This window comes from Dipodomys merriami, unplaced genomic scaffold (assembly GCF_024711535.1).
Source record: "Dipodomys merriami isolate MVZ:Mamm:240054 unplaced genomic scaffold, mDipMer1.0.p SCAF_4, whole genome shotgun sequence".
NCBI classification, from domain to species: domain Eukaryota; kingdom Metazoa; phylum Chordata; class Mammalia; order Rodentia; family Heteromyidae; genus Dipodomys; species Dipodomys merriami.
The window spans coordinates 84,510,152-84,534,566 of record NW_027205603.1 but is presented as its reverse complement, the minus strand read 5'-3'; the positions used below and the strand labels follow the sequence as shown (position 1 = coordinate 84,534,566).

At 47.7% G+C, this 24,415-nt stretch overlaps 1 long non-coding RNA gene across 2 annotated transcripts in view; it reads right to left on the bottom strand.

Annotated features, from left to right (window-relative positions):
* Window positions 1-769: 769 nt before the first annotated feature.
* Window positions 770-24,415, bottom strand: part of LOC138806338 (uncharacterized) — a 183,370-nt gene continuing 159,724 nt past the window's right edge. For both annotated transcript variants that reach the window (XR_011365802.1, XR_011365801.1), the window contains 3 exons: window positions 5,244-5,388; window positions 2,114-2,218; window positions 770-1,728 (listed from right to left, as the gene is read on the bottom strand). This is a non-coding gene — a long non-coding RNA (uncharacterized lncRNA). The remainder of the gene's footprint in view (window positions 1,729-2,113; window positions 2,219-5,243; window positions 5,389-24,415) is intronic.

Below are 24,415 nucleotides of genomic sequence, written 5' to 3'. Positions count from 1 at the left end.
TCCATGAACACACTTACAAGGTCTGCAAAGATGTGCTCTAATTGCTAGCAAATGTTACCTGAGTGGAGGCCTTGAGGAAGCCAAGGAATGAGGATGAAGAGTTAAAAGATCTTCACTGTACCCCACCCCCACCCCGTGTCAATTGCATTATTTCTGTAATGAGTGACATTGTATCGATTTACGTTTGGGGCAGTACTAGAGTTCGAACTCAAGGCTTATGCTGAGCCATACCACCAGCCATTTAATGAACTGATTTTTTTTTTGGTGAGTCATGGGGCTTGAACTTTGGGTCTGGGCGCTGTCCCTGAGCTTTTCAGCTCAAGGCCAGCGCTCTACCTCTTGAACCATAGAGCCACTTCTGATTTACTGGTGGTTAACTGGAGATGACTCTCACGGACTTTCCTGCCTGGGCTGGCAGGCTGCAATCTTCAGATCTTAACCTCGTAAGTAGCTAGGATTACAGGTGTGAGCCATTGGCACCTGGCTTGAACTGATTATTTTTGAGACAGTCTCCTTTTCTCCCTGGACCTGGACCTGGACAGTGATCTCCCTATTTTAGGCTTCCCAACATAGCTGAGACAATAAGGCCTGTGTCACTATGCCCAGCTTCTTCCCTTCAAAATGGAGTCTGGTAAATTTTTCCACCTAGGATGGACAGGAACTAAAATCCTCCCAATTTCAGCTTTCCAAGTAGATATAATTACAGGCATCAATCAGCTTAAAATTGGCTTTAATAAAATAAAAAGGGGGGGGAGAAAATAGAAAGAAACAGAATCTTAAGAATTTATCTTTCTGTTTATTTATTATTTGAGCAACTACCAAATGCCGGGCATGCAACAAGGTGAAAAGTTCAGTCTCTTCCCACCATCAACATTTGAACAAGGCAAAACGAAAAAGTAAAGACGATGATCTTCATGTTTCACGGGGAAATCCAGAAGGCAAAGCAGGGTCCCCAGGAAATTCTGCACTGGCTGCCATCTTGAAACACAGTGATTAATGGCCATTACTTGAAAGAGGACAAATCCATGTGAGTCTTACAAGGAATCTCCATTGTTTCTAGATTTTAGAGTTTGAAGACAAAGGACAAGATTTGAAGCTCTTAACTACTTAACCCCACAGAGAGGTGGTTCTGATGCTCTTTCAAGGCTCCGGCCCCCCACTGTTTCTATCAGTCTATATGGCTTCCTCTACTAGGCTAGAAATGGCCTCTACCACAATTGCTGTTTTGAGTTGAATTTCTAAAAATAAAGTCATGGGAAGCCTGGAGCTGGAGAGAGAAATGGCTACACACAGCTGTCTCAGAGAGATGATTCATTCAGAGAGGAAGATGTGAAGCATTTGATTTGAATTACCTAAGAGCTGAAATTGAGGGCAAATCTCTCCTTGTAGCCACTGCTGTATAATTATCATCCTAATGGAATCCTTTTAAAACCAAGGCAGTCCAACTAGTAAGTTTAATTGAAAATAAAATTTTCACACCCACTATTCTGTCAAAAACCACATTCAATGAAGACAGCTCAGCAGTGACCAAATCATTAATGCAATGCGTCTGTGTGGCAGGAGACAGGTGAGAAGGGGAGGGATGGTGTTCTCTCTAGGGCAGCTTCCCAGGCTCAGTGTTCCAGTTCTGTAGATTTTTCTAAGTCTTTTGGAAAAAAATAGTGTTGAATTCTCTGTGGTCTGGTGTTACTCCTGTGTCTGTCTCCTACATAAGTTCATCACAGTCTCCTGAAAAGAAGAAGGATTGGAATTTCAAAGGAAGGAAGGAAGGAGGGATGGAGGGAAGGAAAGAGGGAAGGAGTAAGGGAGGAAGGGAGGGAGGGAGGGAGGGAAGGAGAGAAGGAGGGAGGGAGGGAAAGGGAAGAAAGGAAGGGAAAGGGAAGAAAAAGGAGAAAGGGAAGGAGGAAGGGAAGGAGGAAAAGGCAGTAGGCAGAGAGGAGTGAGGAGGGGAGAGGGGAAAAGGGAGAGGGAGGAGAGGGGGAGAGGAGGGGAGGGGAAGGAAGGGGAAGTGGAAGGGGATGGGAGAAGAGGGGAGGGAGGGGGGGATTACTGGCTATGCAATTCTCCCATCACCAACCCAGGACACCGTGCACTTTAGGAAGATCACACTTACCTATCAACTCACAACTTTTGACAGTGACCTGCAACTGCTCTTAGCCACTTACTAGTGGTGTGACCTCTGAGTTCCTTCACATCTCTGAAGTAGTGGTTTTCTCATCTAGAGGGGAAACACAAAGGAGATTGTAATTCCCACACTTCCCAGGATGCTCCAAGAGATGAATCCTGGGTACCTTCCCACTGTGAAGAGGAATGGAGAGGTGAGCCAGGCCTGTCTTTGTACCCACAAAGTGTTTGAACTAGCAGTGACTGCATAAACTGGGAGCCAAAGATTCATGCAGAAACTCAGCCTTAACCAGAAAAACTGATGCTGCTGGTGAGAACGCTGGGCCATTCTCAGGAGTATGCTCTTCTACCAGGTGACAATGGAAATGGTCCAGACCACATGCGTTTGTGGTCCATGGGCTAGTCTTTCTTTAAAAAATGTGGTGTGGCTGGGCATCGGTGGCTCACGCTTATAATCTTAGCTACTCAGGAGGCTGAGATCTGAGGATCGCACATCAAGGCCAGCCTGGGCAGGAAAGTCCGTGAGACTCTTATCTCCAATAAACCACCAGAAAAATCGCAAGTGGCAATGTGGCTCAAGTGACAGAGCACTAGCCTTGAGCTGAAGAACTGAGGGACAGCGCCCAGGCGCCCCACAACTGACAAAAAAAAAGAAAGAAAGGAAGGTGTGGTGTAGGCTTTGGCTGTGAACTGACTCTCTTGTTCAGGGACTTACAATGGTCCTCTTAAGACACTGCACTCACTCCCAAAGGTACAGCCCAGCTCTGGAATCAGACACTGCGTTCAAATTGCAGACCTGCTAATCAGACGTCTGATTCCTAGGAGCTGTCTCAGTTTATTCTTTTTTTTTTGGGGGGGGGGGTCCAGTCGTGGGGTCTGAAGTCTGGGCCTGGGCGCTATCCCTCAGTTCTTCAGCTCAAGGCTAGCGCTCTACCACTTGAGCCACAGCACCACTTCTGGCTTTTTTCTTTTTGCTTATGTGGTGCTGAGGAATTGAACCCAGGGCCTCAGGCATGCAAGGCAAGCGCTCTACCACTGAGCCATTTTCCCAGCCCTCAGTTTATTCTTCAAAATAGTGCCGAGTGCTGACGGCTCACACTCTAATCCTAGCTCCTCAGCAGGCTGAGATCTGGGGAACACCGCTCAAAGCCAGTCAGTAAGAAAAGTCTCTGAGACTTTTTTCTCCAATTAACTGGCAACAAGCCAGAAGTGGAGGTATGGCTCAAGCCTGGAACACAATGGGCCAGCACTTGTGAAGTTAAATGTGCATGTGTGCTAGGACTCATTTGCATCAGTGTTGGGTCCACACCGGGGAACTCTCCCACAGGTTCACAGAACAGGTGTGCAGTGTTCATTACAAAACTGGGCTGAGGGAACTACGATCTAACAGTGGGGCACAGGATCCATAAACAAGCAGGAGCTATGCCAGGCACCAAGACTGGACGGCTCGAGTTTGCATGTGGTTTGAGTATGTCCTCCCAAGGCTCAGAGGCTTGAAGCAGGGTTCTCAGCGCTGTGATGGTGACATCATGGGGGTGCAACCTTCATGAGGGCACCAGAATGAAGGGCTGCTGGGACCCTCAGTTCTCTCAGGGCAGCTGGTATGAAGAGTGTGTGTAAGCCTGGCCCCTCCCCTCTCCCGCACTTCCCATCTTGAGTGCGCTGTCTCCTTCTGGTGCATACTCCCTCTGTGGCACCACCCCCTGAGACCTTCACCAGGGCGGAGCCTCCTGTCAGTGCTTTGTCCTTGGATAAAGATGATGGGAATAAAGAGAGTGAAAAAGGAAGCAAGAGATGGGTACTTACAAAGACCAGTGACAGTGTGCATCAAATAAGGGGAGCTGCTGGAAAACCCAGGTAGGAATGTTTTCATGGTTGGCACTAGCGATCATCTGGATGGAAGGGGTGACGCTGAGCAAAATACATTGTTCCCATCACTTAACATGTTGAACTGGAACCCTGTACAACTATAAAATAAACTGAAAAAAATTTACACTCAACTGACTCCTAAAACTATGTGTGTGTGTGTGTGTGTGTGTGAGGAGGCCGTAAGCAGAAAGCTGGCAGCAGGATCAATGATCCTAACCCCTAAGGACTTGCGTGTTTGAGTTAAAGCATTTCTTTAAAACATGGGTTAGTCCTGCAGGATTAAGCTCTAGTGCTTTATTGCCTTGCAGGTTGTATCAGTCAGGAGAGGCCATGTTATGCTATACTAACATGTATCCCTGAATTTCAGTTTGCCTAGCTGTGTTGAAAAGGCTGACTTAAAAATTCTATATGTGACTGGGCATCGGTGGCTCACGCCTAACTACTCAAGAGGCTGAGATCTGAGGATCATGGTTCTAAGCCAGCCCAGGCAGGAAAGTCTGTGAGACACTTATCTCTAATAAACTACAAGAAAACTGGAAGTGGCACTGTGGCTCAAATGGTAGAGTGTTCGCTTTGAGCTGAAGAGCTGAGGGACAGCACCCATGACTGACAAAAAAAAAAAAAAAAAATCTATACAGTGTGACGATTTCCATTTTGTTGTTTGTTTGTTTGTTTGGTTGGTTGGTTTCAGGGTTTGTTTCTTTGCTTGCAAACTGATGGTTTTATCTGTTCTTAAACTTGTTTATGACTCTGGGAAACAGGGATAAGTCCTAGGCACTAAATATATTGCACTTGATCAGCCAAATGGACCTAAGTAAGAAGTTTTTTAATATATATGGATACATATATTAATGTACATATGTATTTATTATATGTATGCATACATGTATATATGTGTACATATATGCGATGACATATTTTATATCTACATAGAATATATATGCGCAGTTGCTGGAGCTCATCTCAGACTCACTGAGCTAGAAAATCAAATGGAAGCCCAGGCACCTGCATTTCGGCAAATTTCTCAGGTAATCATTTGCAAAAGAAAGTCTGAAATCCAATGCCATAAAAAGGACTTGAGAAGGGGGAAAAGGATGGCAGGAGGTTAGATCTAGGAGGGACTGAAGAAAGGAGAAGAAGAAAGGGGACTGAAGAAAGGACAGTGGGGAAGGCTCCCTCTGTGTGTGTGCAAATGTGTGTGTGCACGCGTGTTCCACCAGGAGAAACAAGCTTACAAAACCACGACTCACCATCTGCAGAGCCCTTCTTCCATCCCTGGCCAACAATGCTCACACTCCATCGGACGGCGTTCACAATCCTGATGTGCAGGAGGAGTTAACCTTTCCCACAGAGTGAGGGGCAGTGCCTGACGACTTGGCCATCGCTGTCAGGGACCTGAACGGCAGGAAGGAACAGAAACATTGCAGTCATCTAGATGTGTACCAAATGTCACAGGCTCTACCTTAGCTAATTCCGTCAATGAGCAGTCTCAGTTTACCCAGTGGATGAAAGTTTTATATAGTTTCCTTTTAATCATACTTAAAATTGTATGCAGGGTGCCATACCATGTTTTGAAGTTCAGCTGTATGTTGGAATAACTCCATGTGGTTAATGAACCTATGCATTACATCCCGTGGTCATCGATTGCATCTGCTGCCTCAGCAGTTTTCAAGAATTAGAGCTGCCATGATGTTCACCAGCTTTCCTGAACTTACGGCTCCTGCCTAACGTGAAATTCTGTGTCCTCCGACACAAACCCTCCCATTCCCCAACAACTCCTCGTACCATCCACCGTACTTCAATGAGAAGTACACATATCACATGAATATGTTATATACATGTATTTTTACATCTGTGCAGTAATTAGAGATGCCGCCAAGCAATGAGAAGTCATATAGACTGTCCTATTGAGGGCGGGTTTCCAAGGCCCCAGGAAGGTTGGAAAAGGAGTCAAGTACGTACCTAAACCTCCATCCCCCCAAGTCTCATATCAGTCCAGTGGGTGAGAGTATGTTCTACCTCATTCTTCTGATAAGGAAACAAAAACAAAAACTGAACCTGTGATTCACCTCAGATCCTAGGAGATCTCACCCTGACCTGGCTGACCTCAAGGCTCATACCAGGCTGCCTTAATACTTTATACTTTCTTTGATTAGGTGCTGGTAGCACATTCCTATAATCTCAGCTACTCAGAAAGCTGAGGTCTGAGGATTGAAGTTCGAAGCTCAAAGTGAGCTTAGGCAGGAAAGTCCATGAGACTCTCCAATTAACTAGCAAAAAAAAAAAAAAAAAAAAAAGCTAGACTGGAAGTGTGGCTCAAGAACAGCAGCCAAGCAAGACAAGAGAGAGTATGAGGCTGTGAAGTCAAGCCGCAGGACCGGTACATACACATCAAGTTCTGTAGATATAAGTAGGGAAGTTGAGGTGGTGGGGTGGGAGTCTGTTCTTACAGAGGGGGGCCAAAGATCTTTCTAGTTAAGAGGAAAACCCAAATTATTTCAAAACAAATCAATTCATGAGCAATACATGGTTATTAAGAAAAATAAGTAACAGATAAAGAAGGAAAAGAATTATAATTCCATTACTACTTCAAATGATTTACCCAGTCAAATACATATTTCCTAGCCTAAAAACAAAATGATATAATTTATGAGGTTTATCAAAGTTGTGCAATTTTAATATTTTTTAAACATGGAGGACTAGTGGTGCTTTCCCAGTGCTAATCTGTGCATTCTCGCTGGTACATACATTGCTCTGCAGGTTCCAACAGAGAATGGAAGCCTTTCACCTTTTCTTTTCTTTGTTTCCTGTGAACTGTGTCTCTGCCATCAAGGCATTTAGTAAGGGCGCTTTACTGAGAGGACTCTGTAGAATGCTGTATCTTGGTGCAAAATGTGGCCTTGAAAAACAGAAACACCAATTGGATTGGTTTCTACTTCCTGATAGATGAAAATAAAGAATAGGTTTTAAAGCAACTAATACAAAATGATTAACATTATTTTATCTTAATGCCAAAGGGAAACACAGCTGAGTTAGCATAGGGCCTCTGGCATGACCACCCCCAGCTCCCCACCCCCATCCAGTCAGCTCCACGACAAATTCTAGCTGGGAGAGTGGAAAATAGCCTCCTTTGCTCCCCCTCTGGTGCTAACGAGGCTCCCTATGGAGACATAATTAATTGCATTCAATTAAGAGTCTTGTACACTTGGCCTTGGCTGCCAGGCACCGGCCCTGTGTCCATGGGAAAGTAGGTAAGATAAGCAGCCCGTTGATGATTGAAAGACCTGTATTTCTCTTAGCCCCTCCATCCTACACTCGTCCTCTGTGCGATCTTCTTTTAAGTTAGGCCTAATTTAGGCACACTGAAATGTCCAGTTTAAGATTTGACAAATGAACCCACCCAAATGCACCAAAGCACCAAGACAGAACATTTCCCTCACCCAAAGGTGTCCTTGTACATTTCCCAAAGGTTTCTGTCCACTTTCCAGGGTGACCCACCATGCTGATTTCTAACACTGCATCAGTCTTGAATGTTCTAGAAGCAGCTATAAATGGACCCTTGTTTAAAATGAGCATGGCCAATGAACAAGAACAGATAGCATCTAATGGAAAGGCAGGCAGTGTCGGTACTTCGGAAAACAAGAAGTTCTGCAAAATGGTGATAAACAATTAGCAGACAACCCGACAGCTCCATTTCCAGATGGGTGCATACCTAAGGCCAATGAAAGCACAAACCCAACAGAAACCTGTGCATAAGCCTACATGAGCAATACAGTCCAGATGATAGAAGCAGCCCAGTGCGAAGAAATGAAGAAATACAGTAGGCTGCACCCACCCAATGGAGTATTTTTCAAGCACACACACCAAAAAAAGGAATATGGGCTGGGTGCAGGTGGCTCACACTCTAATCTTTGCCACTCAGGAGGTTGAGTGTAAAGTAGATGTCAGAAAAGCTTGTGAGATACTACCTCAAAAATAATGAACAAAAAGCAGGAATAGAGGTGCAGCTCAAATGGTAAAGTACCAATCAGCATAGCAAATGGAAGGCCCTGAGCGCAAGCTCAGTATTACTCCCAAAAAGGGGGAGGAGGTAGGGGGATAAAGTATTGTATGAACTGAGCGAAAGAGGCCAATCACAAAGGACTCTGTCATATGATCACACGTATGTGAAATGCCTACCAGGCCCCAGCCCATAATAAGGGAAAGGAGAGTCATGGGTGACTGAGGAAGAAGAGGAATTGTGAGGTGATAACTAAAGAGTACAGACCTTCCTTCTGAGGTGACGAAGATGTCCTAAGAAGGAAATGTTGTATGGTAACTTGTTTCTCAAAAACAGCAATTTCGAAAAGAACTTCGAGCATCCATAAAAGGGATGGATGGGTGGAGACAAATCAACAGGCCATGCATCAGTGCATTTAAGTTTCTACCTCTCTGAATAAGTGTTTTCAGAGGTGCTTTGTAATAATAAGAAAAACTTGTGCCAAGACAGGCTGATAAATTAGTTATTTACGAACTCCTCTGTCCAATCCATCCCTTGGAAGGACCTACCACAGTCAGGGACCAGACAAGGCAGTGCAGAAGCAAGCTGGGGGAGACAGAAGCTTCCTGTTGAGGGCAGAGGCCAGGCAGGGCATGCACCCATCACTCAGAAAGGCTCAGAGAGCCTAGGATATCAGCCAAGGGGACAACAAGGAGGTCCTGAAGTCTCTCAGCACATGTCAACACAGCCTCGGAGCACACGCACACTCTCAGCTACGGAGTACCTGGACAGAGGGATTCCTGGTACCTGTGAGGAGACTGATGTTGACGCCCACCGCTAAGCAGATGTTGTCCCTCATCTGCAGAACGGGTAACCTCTGCAGACAGCTGTGAGGACACGTGGGTATGGAAAACCTTCTGGAAGTCACAAGGCCCTGCACACCCAACAGGGAAGATTTACTACTCACATCCGCACCCTTCTCTGCAGGGCTGACAACCTGGAATTTAAATCACCACACAGGGGAGAAAACATGTTTACACCCTGAAGACTAGGCTGAGGACGTGGGGAGCCGTGGAGCCCGGGTCACCGCGCCTCTGAGGGCACCCACGTTTTTTACACATCTCCCAGTGACGGGACAACACCTGAAGTTCTGGTACTTGTTTGTAACTCCAAGGGCAAACTTTACACTTTAAATTACATAGGCCTCCTCGGCCGGATTTTCTTCACGTAGTTTAAAGGGAAGTCGGTCAGAACCTCCACCTTTGAAAGCAATCCTTACAGGTGAGACCTGAGGACGGTAGTAAGAAAAGGCATTCCAGGAAGGTTTGAGATCTGTGTCTCTCTAGAAGTTATTTTGTCATTTTCTGGTTTCAGGGTCACTGTATGTGAGCTGCAAGACAGTAGCAAGAACACTGTGCACATAAGAGATCCCCATACCTGTGCATGGTGCGTGGGAAGGACTCAGGCTCAGTAAACATCAGCTGCTCTGGTCATCTAGGCAGGACAGAGAACTAGCAGAAGCTGCACCAGGGGGGAACCAAGCCATTATGAAGGGGGGACCCCGGTGGTCCCCATGATCTCAACCTGGAGACGGCACCTGGTCTCTCCAGGGATATAGGATAATGGGGGCGGGGGGGGGGGGGGGAGGACAGAACAGCCACTCAGAAAAATGACTGTACTCAGCACTTCCATTAGCTGTACACAGGGAGAATAATCCGTAGTATTCTGGGTAGGAAAAGGAATAGGAATTAACATCCAGTGCAGAAGGTGCAGGGGAGGAAACACAGGCCAGCCAGGGTCAGCTGGAAGCAGAAGCAGCACATGTCAATTTCCATGGCAACCAGCCAAGCAGCTGGCAGAAGACGCAGACCTCTCTGACTCAAGAGGCCTGGGGCTGGATGAAGCAGAACTTGGATGTTTCAAAGACACCTGCATATACCTTCTGATGTTGCTCAAGAATGGGCCTGAGAGCGGCTTGTGCGGGAGAAACAGCACTTGGAGACGACCAAAGTTCAAGACCTACCTAAGGAACAACTCTATGGTCAAATTTTAAAATTTTCTCAAAAGAATACCAGTGCTTGACCCAGGGTGTTTACTAGTCCTTAAGAGCTGTGCATGAAAAGGGCTGGGAATGCGGCTTAGTGGTAGAGTGCTTGCCTTGCATGCACAAAGCCTGGGTTTGCTTCCTTAGTACCACATACACAGAAAAAAACGGAAGTGGAGCTGTAGCTCAAGTGGTAAGGTGCTAGCCCTGAGTTCAAGCCCCAGGACTGGCAAAAAAAAAAGGCTTTGCTGAAATAACTAAATTCTTTGAATAGAAATCACACACACAACTATATATATATAACATATGTATATACACATCTTTATGTTATATGCTCAGTCACACATATACACATGTATATATGTATATTCACTACAGCATACTGTCAAACACACACACCTCTTTGATTATTCCTTGCCAAAGTTCTACTCTGTTAATACAATCCTCATACCCCCACAAAGAACAAGAGGCTGGGAGGAAGTAAAAACCTTGCCTAGGGTCACACTGCTGGCTGGTCAGTGACACAAGTAGCACTGGAAATGGGCTGAATTCCAGAGTGCAGAGGTGCGAAAACAACTGCTTCCTGCAATAACAGTGAGTCACTGATGGAATCTCAGGCGACACAGGTCGCCTCCAAATCCTGCCTATTCTCCTCCCATTGGTTAAACCACCCACTTCTCCAGTTCTGACCCAAAAGGTGCCCTTCTGCCATTCGCATCCTCCCCCCGCTCTGAACGGAGCCGCAGCACCCGCTTCCTTATTCAAAGCAGAGCTCAGAATGGCTAGAAGTTATCATACGCTGGATTTTGTTTTCCTGCACCCACAGAAGCCAGCCATTTCCTTCAAAAGTGCTATCAGCCAGGTCAGGAAGTTGCTCTTTCCCTGCAACCTATTGTCCACGGGGAGATCAGAGAGCCTGTGAGATGCAGGGATGGAGTCAGGCGGCACATGGAGATAGGAGCAGGCCTCCCGGTGGCTTCACCAGTCCCCAGTGCTGGTGCAGCCATGTCTGCCAGGAGACAGTGGGAACACCAAGACCCCACGTGGACAATGATGCGGAAGCCTTAGCAGCAGCCTAGAGAACCTGTGCTCTGTGCTGTGCGCCAAGGCCACTTTCACGACACCCCTTCCATCTCCTAAACCCGCTGCCTGAGGGGCCCACTGAAGATAGTCCTGTGAGGTGACCACTTAGTCTGCTGTGGCTCTAACAATACCGCACAAAGCCTCACCCTCCAACCCAGTTTACTATGAGGAGAAGCACTTTGTCTCATTCTCCTGTCCACCTCCTGGTCTCCTGGGGACAGCCTCTTCAGCACAAGAAAACCCATCTAAAAGAGAAGGTTGTGCGCATGTCAGGTGGGACTCCCTCTCATTTCCATCCCACAGATAAATGGCATGTAGGGTATGTGAGGTGTCACTTTAAAGGCCTAGGCTGGGCTGAGAGAGGCAACATTACTGCCACCTAAATAAAGTCAATTTGTTTACAATAAGGAGATTATTCTGGATTACTCTGTGGTCCCAAATGTTGTCTGAAAGACCTTTGAAAAATAGAAGAAAGAAATCAGGTATGGTGGGGTACTTGTAGTCTCAAGTACTTTGGGAGGCTGAGGCAGAAGGGCCAATGGAGCTTGGGGAGGTTGAAGGCAGCTTGGGCAACATAGCAAGACCCTGTTTCAAAAGAAACAAACAAAAATCAGGAGGAAGAAGGAAGGGAGGGAGGCAAGGAGGAGGGCAGGGAAGAAAGGAAGGAAATAGGGAAGGAGGAACAAAGAGGGAAAGAAGAAAAAGAAAAGAGAAAGGGAGGGAGGGGAAAAGGGAAGGAAGGAAGGAAGGAAGGAAGGAAGGAAGGAAGGAAGGAAGGAAGGAAGGAAGGAAGGAAGGAAGGAAGGAAGGAAGGAAGGAGGAGATAATAAAAATGGGAGAAGGACAAAGAAGAGTCAGGGAAGTTGTTATACTGTTATACTGTTATACTGTTGACTCTGGAGATGGAATAGGATGAGCATACGAGCCAAGGCATGTCAGTAGCTTCTAGAAGCCAAAAAAGGGAAGGAAGCAGTTTGTTCCTTGGAGTGTCTAGAAGAAGCACAATCCTACGTTCCATGATTTTAGCATAGCAAGAACCTTGTCAAACTTCTACACATGGCAAGACAATGTATGTCTGTTTTAAGCCTCTGGGTGGGTAATAATCTGTTACACTGCCAAGAGGGGACTAATACAGGAACCAGTTCTGACTTAAAAATCATCCTATGAGATGGTTTCTGAGTCTACGATGCTAGAAAGTGCTGCATAAACCCACATATAATGATATAACACAAATGACAAGCAGTTCTTTCTCGCTCTTCCTGTCTGCTGGTTGCCCAGGGGTTTGGCTGATAGAAGCAATGCTTGTCTGAGGTTGGCTGAAGGCTAGGTGTTAGCCCTGAGTTTATGCCATCTCTCCCATCCTCAGCCCAGGGGCTGCCAAAGTCATGTCATCATCATAAAAGGAGCATGAGGCCAACAAAGGTCATAAGGCCAACGACTTCTCATGGACAAATGCAAGTCACATGGCCAAGACCAAAGTGAAGGAGCGCAAGCTACCCACATTGACATGCATGAATGCATAATTTTTTTTTGGTCCCATGTGGGGCTTGAACCCATCAGGGCCTGGGAGCTGTCCCTGAGCCTCTTCGTGCTCAAGGCTAGTGCTCTACCACTTGAGTCACAGTGTTACTTCTGGTTTGTAAGTGGTTAATAGAAGAGTCTCACGGGGACTTTTCTGCCCTGGCTAGCTTGGAACCATGATCCTCAGATCTCAGGCTCCTGAGTAGCTAGGATTATAGGCATGAGCCACTGTGCCCAAATGCATAATTTCTTAATGGAGGAGTAAAGAACTGGACCCAGGGGCTCAATCTCTCACAGATAAACACTACTGCCAGTATCTCATGTTACAGAGGCAGTGAAGTCAGAATCCTTAAGAAGCTCATCCACAATCACACTGTTGGTGAATAAAGGAGCCAGGATTAGAAGTCAAGCAATTTGGCTTCAGAATGCTGGTCAAGAATTGACATCTGCTGTTGGTGGAGGTAAGTGTCCATTGTACTAAGCCGCTGGCTCTGGTGAAGGTGCAGACCTCAGGGCCACAGCGATTCCCAGAACGACAATCAGGAAGGGAGAGAACCAACCAAAAAGGCAAGCCAACTTGAGCTCTTCCTCAGGTCAGTAAGGCCTCCATTCTTTGGTCCAGGCTTGAGGCTAAGAAGGTTCCATGACTTTCCAGTATAGCAAGTCCAATATCTGGGATGAGTCAACTGTCCACAGCTGTCGTGGGGCCAAATGTCCTTCCCTCATATTTTTTTTCTTTTTTTTGTCAGTTGTAGGGCCTGAAATCTGGGCCTGGGCGCTGTCCCTGAGCTCTTCAGCTCAAGGCTAGCACTCTACCACTTGAGCCACAGCACCACTTTCGGTTTTTTTAGTGGTTTATTGGAGACAACAGTCTCACAGACTTTCTTGCCTGGGCTGGCTTTGAACTGCAATCCTCAGATCTCAGCCTCCTAGGTACCAGGATTACAGGCATGAGCCACTGGTGCCCACCTTCTTCCCTCATTCCCCCCCGCCCCCGGTCAGTCATGGGGCTTCAACTCTGGGCTTGGGCGCTGTCCCTGTGCTCTTCAGCTCAAGGCTAGCCCTCTACTGCTTGAGCCAAAGCATCACTTCCGGTTTTCTACTGGTTTTTATTGGAGATAAGAGTCTCATGGACTTTCTTGCCTGGGCTGGCTTTGAACTGTGATCCTCAGAACTCAGCCTCCTGAGTTCTGAGGTGTGAGCCACAGGCACCTGGCTTCATCTTTAAGGATAGAATCTGCAGCTAGAGCTGGTTTATAGGACACTAGTGAGCTGGTTCCTTTGACAAAGGGAGGCTGTTAATCTGGAGGCCAGAATGAGGAAAAGTACAGAAAGGACAGCAGATGCACAGAATGTAGAAGGAAATGAAGCTGGCAGTGAGGCAGGGAAGTCTCTGAGCTGGAAAGCAGATGGAGGAAGGAAGGAGGATTTGAGTGAAGTATTTCTCACAGTACTAAGAAACTGTATTTCAGGGCACCTAGTTGGATTTCCTAGAAAGGGTCACAAAGCTAAAACCAATGGTCTGGGCCTAGCTGGGGCCCCGTTAGAAAGCAAGATCACAGGACAGGAAGGTCAGGAGTAGCAGCATCTCTGCATGAGAAAAGCAACCAGCGTCGAAAGACCCAGAGTGACTGTAGAGCCAGTAAGTAACTGGGGGAGGCAGGGGCCTTGGGTCATGTGGCAGGGGGCAATTGGTCACCAAAAGCTCACACACCACACAGTTGCAAAAAGAAGTTGGTGGCGATGTTGACTTGACATAATGGTATACTAAGGCTAAAAGGAAGGTGAGCGCATTCCTCTGTGAGCTGCGGCAACTGAGCCTTCTCCCTGCAATCTAAGTCAAAGTCATTCCCTCATGATCACTCTCCTTCCCAGCTACCGTCTCCTAAAAAGGAGCGTGACTAGCTGAAAAGGAGCATGACCTGACTTTAAAACCCAGAACCCAGCCAATAGGGCCGGTGACGCTTTTCTGCACATACAGTGTAACACATCAGCTCACCTCACAAAGTCTCTTTTCCTTATCTCCTCCAAGACGAACAGTAAGGCTCTGATTTGACGGAAGCAAGGCAAGGGGCAAGGAAGTCACATAGTTTGTTCACAATCACCACCAGGTCTGCTGGACTCCTCAGCCCTGGTTCCTTCTGCTTTACCACACGGTGTGTGCGTGAACCATACACGGGGCTTCCTAGAGATCAAGGACAGTGAGCTTTGATTCATGTGCCACCCATTTACCAAGAGGTCTAATGGCCTCCATGGTGACTGCTAGAAGAAACACCAGTAGTATGATGGCTGTGGCCCAGATCCATCTGCCACTGTGTGGTTCTGTGAATCCTGGCTTTACCATCCACCAGTTAGATGAAATGGCAAGCCACATTACTTAATCTCTCCAGGCCTCAGTAACAGTGCCTTAAGAGTCCTATTTATTTATGTATTTATTTATTTATTTTCAGGTGGTACAGGAGTTTGAATTCAGGTCTTCATGCTTGTTAGGAAGATATTTTTAAACCACATCCCCAGACATTTTTTGCTTTTAGTTATTATTATTGCTATTATTATTATTATTATTATTATTGATAGTCTCATTGTTTTTGCTCAGGGCCAACATCAGACCACAAAATCCTCTTACCTATATTTATAACTGAGATTACATGCATGTTTCTACCATGTCTAGCTTGTTTGTTGAGATGAGGTCTTGCTAACTTTTTGTATGGGTTGGCTTCAAACCCAGGATTCTTTCAACTCTTCTTCTGAATAGCTGAAACTATGGGTATGCACCACTTACCAGGCCAGGTCTCAACAGTCTTAGGAGGACAGACTTAGGAACAGTATGCAGTACAGAGATAGTATGAAAGCAGCAATGGCTTTCATTATTACAGCTGTTGATAGTCAAAACTGGTTTCCAAGATCCTTGCCTTCACTGGGTTGAAATCTAGTGGAAGAAGACAGAGAGACAAAAGCAAATCATGCAGCAAAGGGCGAAGTGACAGCAAAACGGCAGGGTAGGGATGTCATCCGTCACAGGGAAATGGATCTGAGCAGCATTTTACAAGCGGGGGGCCTCATGAGTGTGATCCTAGCTACATGGGAGAATGGGATTCTGAAGATCTTGGTTTGAGGAGAAAAGTTTGCGAGATGTTAGCAGGCTAGCCTGGGCAAAAATCACTCTCCAGATTCATCTTGACAGAAGAAGCTGCAAGTAGAGGTGTGTGCCTGTCATCCCAGCTCCAGGGGAGGCTAGGATGGGAGGATCGAGGCCCAAGCACATGACTGAGACGGGGAAAGAGCTTACCTAAAAAGTGTGGCTCAGTGCTAGAACCCTGTACAGGAAACACAAGGCCTTGAGCTCAAATGCTGTATCTGAAAAAGAGAGAGGGGAGCAGAAGAAGGAAAGGAGGGAGAGAGGAGAGAGGGAGGGAAGGAGGGAGGGAGGGAGGGAGAGAGGGAGGAAGGAAGCGAGGAGGAAGGAAGTGAGGAAGGAAGGAAGGAAGGAAGGAAGGAAGGAAGGAAGGAAGGAAGGAAGGAAGGAAGGAAGGCAGGCAGGCAGGCAGGCAGGCAGGCAGGCATTCCTTCAGCTAAGAAATGCAAATGACAGGTTACACACCTGTGTGGAACCTTTCAGGGCAGAAAAGATGCACTTTGGGCAGAAGGACAACTTCACTCTCCCCCAAGCCAGCTCAGTGTAGTGAGTAGCCCACCCCACAGGACCTCAGTCAAGACTGGCCCCCAGGGATTCAGGATCCAGACCTCTGCTCATGGAGCCAGGCTTTGGTCTATTCCCTACTGACCCAAGTTCTAAGATAACCCAAATTGTCTTCAACTTCAAAACAGCCCAACGCCCAGGAAACTGGCCCATCTACCTAGTGACCCAGGCCTAGTCCATCCAAGTCTCCAAGTAGTAACTCCAGCCACAGACTTTGGAAATCTCTGGATTGACTAGTAATGATGTTCTCTTCCAAGTAAGCACATTCCTGAAGATGATTATTTCTTCCAATGTTCCGTGCAGGGCCACAAGACAAGTAGCCAGGGCAACATGCAACCACCAAAGGAACAAAGTAAAACACCAATAATGAGCTCAAAGAAATAGAGAGGCATGGGTTTCTTGACAAAGACTTCAAAATCATTGTTTTTGAAGAAGCTCAATCAACTACACGAAAATAAAGAAAGATGACTAAAGGACACGGGGAAAGAAAACAAATAAACAAACATATCAGGTCAACCAAGTATAGAAACCAACCAAACAAACAAACAACAAAACATAACTGGCACAACCCACAAAACTAGCAAGTATTTGAGTGGGGATTTGAACCCAGGACTCTCTGGGGATGATGGGCCTTAAATGCTACTCTCGGAAGTCTGGTTCAGTCCTGGAGTGACTGTGTTTAAGGCTAATGAGGGGTAATGTCAGATGTTCTGTATTTGGACTTGGCCATTAGGAAGGGACACGAGAGACAGGAAAACTCAGCGCCCCCAATATAAAGCCCTAGACAGGAAAGGAGTGCAGAGAGCTGAGACACAGGGGCCACACAGAAAAGGAAGCCATCGGGAAGGAACTGCTGACAGGAAGGGGTCCTGGAAGAGAGAAAACCACTTCTCCTTCCCTTTTTGATGATAGCAAGATTATTACTGGAGAGCAGGGCTTGACAGGGCAGGACTTCCCAAAAACCGGGAGGGGAAGAGTCCAGAGCATGTGCCTGTGACCTAGGATGCAGCCCCGTACCACGTGGTCAACTCTGATCTCTCTCTGTCCGCCCTGGAGCTCTCAAGTGCACTGAGCTCTGGCCTCAGGCGGGCTCTCTGGAGGCCCCATCATGCCCTTTCCCTCAGAATCTCAGGAGGAAGTAGAAAGCCCAGAGACCAAGGAGCCCCCAGAGCAAGTGACGAGGCAAAGAGTGGAGGCTCCCACGCTATGGAGGTCCAGAGGTCCCACTTGCTCAATAGTTCATGAGGAGTACACCAGAATCTGGACTGGAACCCAGTACCCTCAGAGTGGACCTTGACTGAACAGTGGGATGAGATGCCTCGTTGTGCCATCTCCTTGTAGGTAGACACACAGAGGCACAAGGCCCCAAAGGCTTGGGGTGGACAGAGGCTGTCCACAATCCCACCACTCCGAGAGTCCAGCCCTTCACCTGTACCAGGGCCTCAGCTACAGTGCCACAGTGCAGAATCCCTAGGTCTTGGCTCCATAGCAGGAGACTGCCCACAAAGCATTCAGCCTCTCCGCTTTCTCCCTCTTTCCTTCCCCATTCACACTCACTGGCCCTGCCTCTTATCAGTGCCTGCGAGATGCAAAATCTCTCAAAAGCCCACTTCCGCCAGGGCAGGCCACCAACCAGGAGTGACTGAAGAGATGAGACTGCCCAGTCCCAGGTGCTGGCCCCTCCCTGCTCCCTGCCAGCTCAGAGGCCTATGGCCAGTGAAAAGAAAAAGGCCTATCTCTGATTCCTCAGGGCCTCCGATAACAAATGTCATCCCCTTGCTGGGTAATATTACCCGGCCAGATAAGGATCTCTATCAAGCTCAAACATATGGCTGGCTACAGAACACAGAGCCTGGTAGAAGAGGATAATTTATTTGCCTAAGCTGAAAGAAAAAAATCCCTGGTGGCTGGGAGAAATGTACTGAATCAAAGAATAGGAGCCAAATTATAACCTCTTCTGCCTTGGCCTTGGGACTTGTCTCCCTGGGAGAGATGAGGCTCTGGAGGACAAGGGGGGCCGCCTCCTTCGGCTCCCAGTACAATAAGCATTTTCTCCTCCCGGTCCCACCAAAGGGCACTTGCACTGGAATTATCACACTGAATCCTCACTACAACCTCAAGAGAAGCAGTTTTAGCCTTCCTTTAAAGATCAGGAAATTGCGAGTCAGCAAGGTGAAGTTAGAAGGTCAAGGCCACATGGCAGCCGTGTTGGAGCGTGGTCTCAGACCCCAGCAGATCTGACTCACCGGCAGCTATGATTGGAGATGTGAAGGCTGAGCTCAGCTTCTGAGCTGGCTCAGCTTGAAAGACTCAATTAATCAATTAGGTCAGATCTGCCTGATTTAACTGACAATGTCAGCTACACGGAATAATCTCAAAGGTCCATTTCTGTTTTGTTTCTCTGCAGGCTGGGAGGAAGTCTTAGAGAGCAGAGAACCACAGAGGAGAGAAGAGGGGTGAGAGACAGGAGGGTAAAAGGCTCATCGTGGGGCTTAGGTTCCAGCTCCTGTGTTTAAGGAGTAGCAGGGGGAGAAAACTGTAGAAAGAAAACTTTCCCTCTGTCCATCCATTCACCCATGTATTCCTTTACAAATGTAGATGGAAACTGTCACGTGACCCTGGCCTTGCCTTTCCCTGCTGATCAGTAGAGGCAGAAACAGCAGAGTAAAAGCGACCTTGTCCATGTCTCTGGTGCCTGGCTTACTTACTGCCTGCTCTAGTTTTATGTTAAGTCAACACTGCTAAGATTGACGTTATGCGTTAACAGTTAATATAACTTCAAGACTGTTTCCTATCAGTTCATAAAGCCATCAATTATTTTATTATAATTTTTATCATTATTATTTTGTGATAGCACTGTTTGAATTCAGTTTTGTGCTCGTAAGCCAAACACTCTACCACTTGAGCCACACACCCAGCCTTTTGTGCTCTGGTTATTTTTTGATAAGGTCTTATTTTCTGCCCCGGACCATGTTCTGATCCTTCCAATTTCTCTGCTCTTACAGAGCTGGGAGCTGGTATGAGCCACCAATGTCAGGCCTATTTTAACTATTTTTAGTGAACGGGTAAAAAATGTACATATTTATGATATAGAACATGTTTTGAAATACATATACTTCACTTAAGGTTGAACTGAACCAATACATGTATGCATTATCCTACCTACTTATTTTTAAAAAACTAATTCTTTTTAATAACTGTGTAACACTCCATCACATAGATGTATTGTGATTCAATTGACTAATCCTCAACTAATGAATATTTAAATGGAATCTTTTTCTACTTGAAAGACTGTAGAAATGAAGATCTTGTTTATATCATGCGGTACTTACACATGTGTCTCTGTGGGAATTTATTTAACATCATTTGACCTTTGAATCTTCTGACTGGAACAGCAGCAAAGTATCAATCCCGCACCTTTGCAAGCTAATGGCTCCTAAGTGCCCAACCTCTGCAGACCACGGTGAGGCTCTACTCCGAGCCCTGGCTCGTTCTTGGTGAGCACTGCCATGTCCACAGAAACACGTGAGCAAACGAAACTTGTTTCACTCCTGATGGCCTTTCCTGCTGCCCTCTGCCTTCTCTAGCTCGGGGTTCAGATACCCCGCTTTCTTCCTACAGGCCATACCCACACTTGTGTTTTCTTGAGATATTCAAAACTGAAGAGAGACACATCTCCACCGGAGCTCAGGACTCGTGTATGCTTTTACCCTACCCAGGAAAGTACAACAGAGGTCAGTTATGCAATAGGGACCCCAAGGCACCTTGCAGGAAGGCCTCAGTCCCAACCAGAAAGCTCTGGGCTTGTCAGAAGATGAAGAGAGTGGGTCTCTGTGGCCGGAAGCAAGTCGAACCTGGCGCAGCGCTGACGTGCGTGTGAGGAGGCCCCATGAGGGCGGCCTGGCCAGCACCTAGGGGAAACCTAGGACAAGGCCTCTCATGGAGAGCCCAGGGTCCCCAGGGGCGATGGGACACAGGTGGGATCATAGATGGCAGGACAAGAAGGAGGGCAGGGAAGCCTGGCACCGGTGGCTCACGCCTGTCATCCTAGCTACTCAGGAGGCTGAGATCTGAGGATCCTGGTTCAAAGCCAGCCTGGGCAGGAGAGACCGTGAGACTCTTATCTCCAATAAACCACCAGAAAACTGGAAGTGGCGCTGTAGCTCCAGTGGTAGAGTGCTCGCCTTGAGCTGAAGAGCTGAGGGACAGCACTCAGGCCTGGAGTTCAAGCCCCACGACCGACAGAAGAGAAAAAAAAAAAAAAAGGAAGGAAGCAAGCCTCCCTCTTTCCAGGCAAGTTACAGAGTGGATATTTGAGCAGGAGTTCCCTGAGCAAAGCAGGGGAGGGGACTTGAAGGCATTTTACAGCACATCTGCCTCATGCTGGAGGATGAACTGAGAAGAGAACATTTTTACGCAGGATAGCACGGCTCCGAGGCCGTCCTGCAAGTGGTGCAAAGGTGGTTACCAGAGCTGGGCAGTCACTCCTTACACCCCACCACGAGCAAGACCCCCGTCCACTTCACATACAGTGTTCTCATGCGTGACATGAAGTTCTGTCCGCAGAGGCCTCCCTGCGGCCTGCGAACGGGATGAGCTGCTCAGAGCAGGGCCTGGCACACAGCAGGGGCCGGGCACAACAGCTGCACCACAGCCCCCATCCCCTTCACCTGTGGGCTTCCTCCTCCAGCACCTTCCAGAACAGGAGCTGCTGTGAAGGGAGCAGAGGTGAGCAGCTTCCCGCTGGGACTATGTGTGAAGTGGAAGTCTGGGAATTTCCTGAGTCTCACGGGTTCCCATGTCCCTGTAACAGCAGTGCTACAGAGAAGGTCTCCTGGGGGCAGGGGCACAAATCCCCATGCCCAGACCCAACGCCAGGTGATGACCAAGTTTACGAGTGGGATACCAGAGCAGGGCTCTGAACCCCCAACATTCAACCCAGCTTAAGAATAATAGGTATAAGAATCAAGTCCAGTTGGAGAGGGAAACAAAGGAGAGGATAAAGCTCTCCACTGTCTGGCTGGGAAGGTTCCAGAAGCCACCTCAGCTCCTGGAGAGCCTGGATGCTTACAAGGAGCTAACTAAATATCCTACATCTCTCCTGCGCTTGCTTGCTTGCTTGCTTGCTTTATTTATTTATTTATTTATTTATTTGGGTGGTGGTCAGTTGCAGGGCTTGAACTGGTGGCCTGGGTGCTGTCCTTCAGTTCTTTTGCTCAAGGCTAGCACTCTATCACTTTGAGCCACAGCATCACTTCCGATTTTCTCATGTTTAACTGGAGGTAATGGTCTCACTGACTTTCCTGCCCAGGCTGGCTTTGAACTGCGATCCTCATATCTTAGCCTCCTGAGTAGCTGGGATTAGTGGCTGAGCAGCTGGGAGCCACTGGGGCCAAGGGCTTAGTATCCTACATCTCTAACGCCTCCCCTGAGTCCTTCCTGGAAGGAAGGAAGTGGAAAGAAAATGAACAAGCTGAGCCATGTTGGTCACTAATGTAGAACCAACTCTGGGTTAGGAATCGACGTCTGGTTCTTATAGTCTCAGTCTTTGCCATAAATACTGTGTGGTCTTAAAAGAAACCCAACTTTGCAGCCTCTGTTTCTCCGGTGGTAAAATGGGGATGAGAACAGATCTATCACATAAAGTGTTTGTGGGTCGGGCTGAAGAGACAGCCAAATGTAAATCATCTTTGCTTCTCAAGTCCTCTAGATCTTCATGAACGCTTCAAGAAAGAGTTTGTTACAGAGTTAATGTTCTGCAGAAGAACATTTTTACCCTGGGGGAGTGTGGGAGGGGATTAAGGAGCCCAGCGGCCACATGAAAGCTGTCTTCAGAGCAGGCTCTACTAGCGGCTGCAGGGGGTCCAAGTGGGACCAGTGATAGGGCAGGCGCTGGGGTGTGTCTGCGGGGCTGCCCCACACAGACGTTCAGATAGGAGGTGTTATCTGGGAACAATGGGACAACGGAACCGTTGTCCTGGATCTGAATCTGACAAGAAGGGATAAGAGTCCAGGAAGCCATGTCCCCAGACGACCGACCGGCAGGCCTGGCCCAGGCAAACCTCCAGGCCATTTGTTTACTCATTTCTTTGCTTCATTCATGCACTTACAGTAGAGTGTATCAACCACATACCAGGAATTGTGGGGCGGGGGGGGGGGTGGAGGCTACACTACACAAGGCTCTGTCCCCACCCTGAAGAGAGACAGACAGAAATGCCAAACAAGGAACACCGGAGTGCAGCACAATGTGCTAGATCCATTGTGAATACCAAGGAGTCGCCAGACACTTGAGGCTGATGATAAATCAGGCAACAAACTGGGTATTTTCTATGGAATATCTCACAACTTCATCAGCCCTTCCTCCCTCCTTCCCTCCCTGCCTCTCTTTCTTCCTTCCATCTTTCCTTCCTCCCTCCCTCCTTTCCTCTCTCTCCTTCCATCCCTCCATCCTTCCTTCTCTCCTTTCCTCCCCTCTCTTTTCTTCCTTCCTTTGTTGCTGGCATTTTTTTTTTTATTACAACATAGCTTTGGGCCCAGATTTGCCTGCCTATCGCTGGGTGACCTTGAGCTAAAGACTTTATCTCTCTCTGTGCCTGAAGGTCATCTCTAAAATACAGATTCAATATTTATTCATTCGTTCAGCACAAATTTACTAGGCACCTCTCGTGTTCCAAGGAATAATGACGTTAATCAAAAGCAGCAGAAATTTCTGCCTTGATCGGGGTGAAGGTGGCAGCGGACAGTGGTCATAGACAAGTAAATAACGGACAGAAAGGACAGAGAGATGGGGGCTTGAGGGAGGACTACCACAGGGGCCACGAGAGGGTCCTCCATCCGGTGAGATGTTGTTTAAGCTCCGTGTGTGTGTGTGTGTGTGTGCGCGCGCGCGCGAGTGTGTGTGCGTGTGTTGCTTGTTGAGTACTTCCTGTGTGCCAAGCCTCATTCTAAAGTTAGGTCAATGTTGAAGGAGATCCCACACATCCATCTCAGGGGACCACGCAGAGGCAGGTGGGCACAAGAGAAAGATTATTATAAGGTTTATTAGAGGAGCCATAGTTCCCCCAAGAGGGAGCACATGGCCTCCGTCTCCATCCAGGTAGCAGGAGGGTCTGGGGATAGGAAGTGAGGTAGATGGGAGTTCAGGTGGGTCTGGGCTGAGAGAGGGAGGGGCCAGCTGTATGGAGGGAACTCCAGGATGGGAGGGGCCCAGGTCTGGGCAGAGCTGAGGACCCAATTGAGCAGAATATTAACAAATATTTCACAAAAAATTGTTCATCCCCTTCCCATCCCCCTGCTCAACATCCCTAGAATAAAGCTTATTACATGAATCCCATTTTACACACAGGACAGAATGGGAGACTTACACACTGAGACTACACAGCTGGCTCACGTGGCAGGAGCGATGAAGAGCAGAGCAGGCCAGTGGGTATGGCGGCCTGAACCATGAATGGCACCTACGAAGGCTTCCGTGCCTAGCGCCACACCACAGCTCTTCCCCAGGGTTTCTGCAAGAAGGCTCACAGGAAAGAATCCAACGTGTGAGGCGCAGAGGAGGCCTCTGCCTCTGCCTCTGAGCCCATTTGGGAAGTAAGGGACCACTGTGGCTTTCTCTCCGTCTGTAAAAATGAAGGCTACCTTCACTCCCTGTGCACACCCCTCCATGGGAGAAGGTCCTGGGGTCATGTGAGCACTTTAAAACTGGTCCAGGACAGTCCCCTCACGCCCTCTCATGACCTTCATTCCAGAGCCCACCCTGGTGTTTTCCTTCCCAGCTGTAGGAACCAGCAATGGGAAAGGGTTAGGCAGAGGGGCGGGAGATGGCCATGACAGTTCTAGGAGATTCTGAAACACAGAGGTAGATATAGGCGCCCAATGGCTGACTATTGCTTTGAGAGACAAGCATCTGCTTCAGAGGGTCTCAGACTCTACAAGACTACAGAGAAATTGCTTCCAGTATCCCCACCAAGTGATTGCACTCCATCCCCTTGAGCTGTGGTCCCAGATACCAGGCGCCTGGATTTAGCCCCTATGTCAGATCTACAAGGAGAACAGCCTGGAGGAGAAAACAGATGCAGAGATGCAGGGGAAGGAGGGA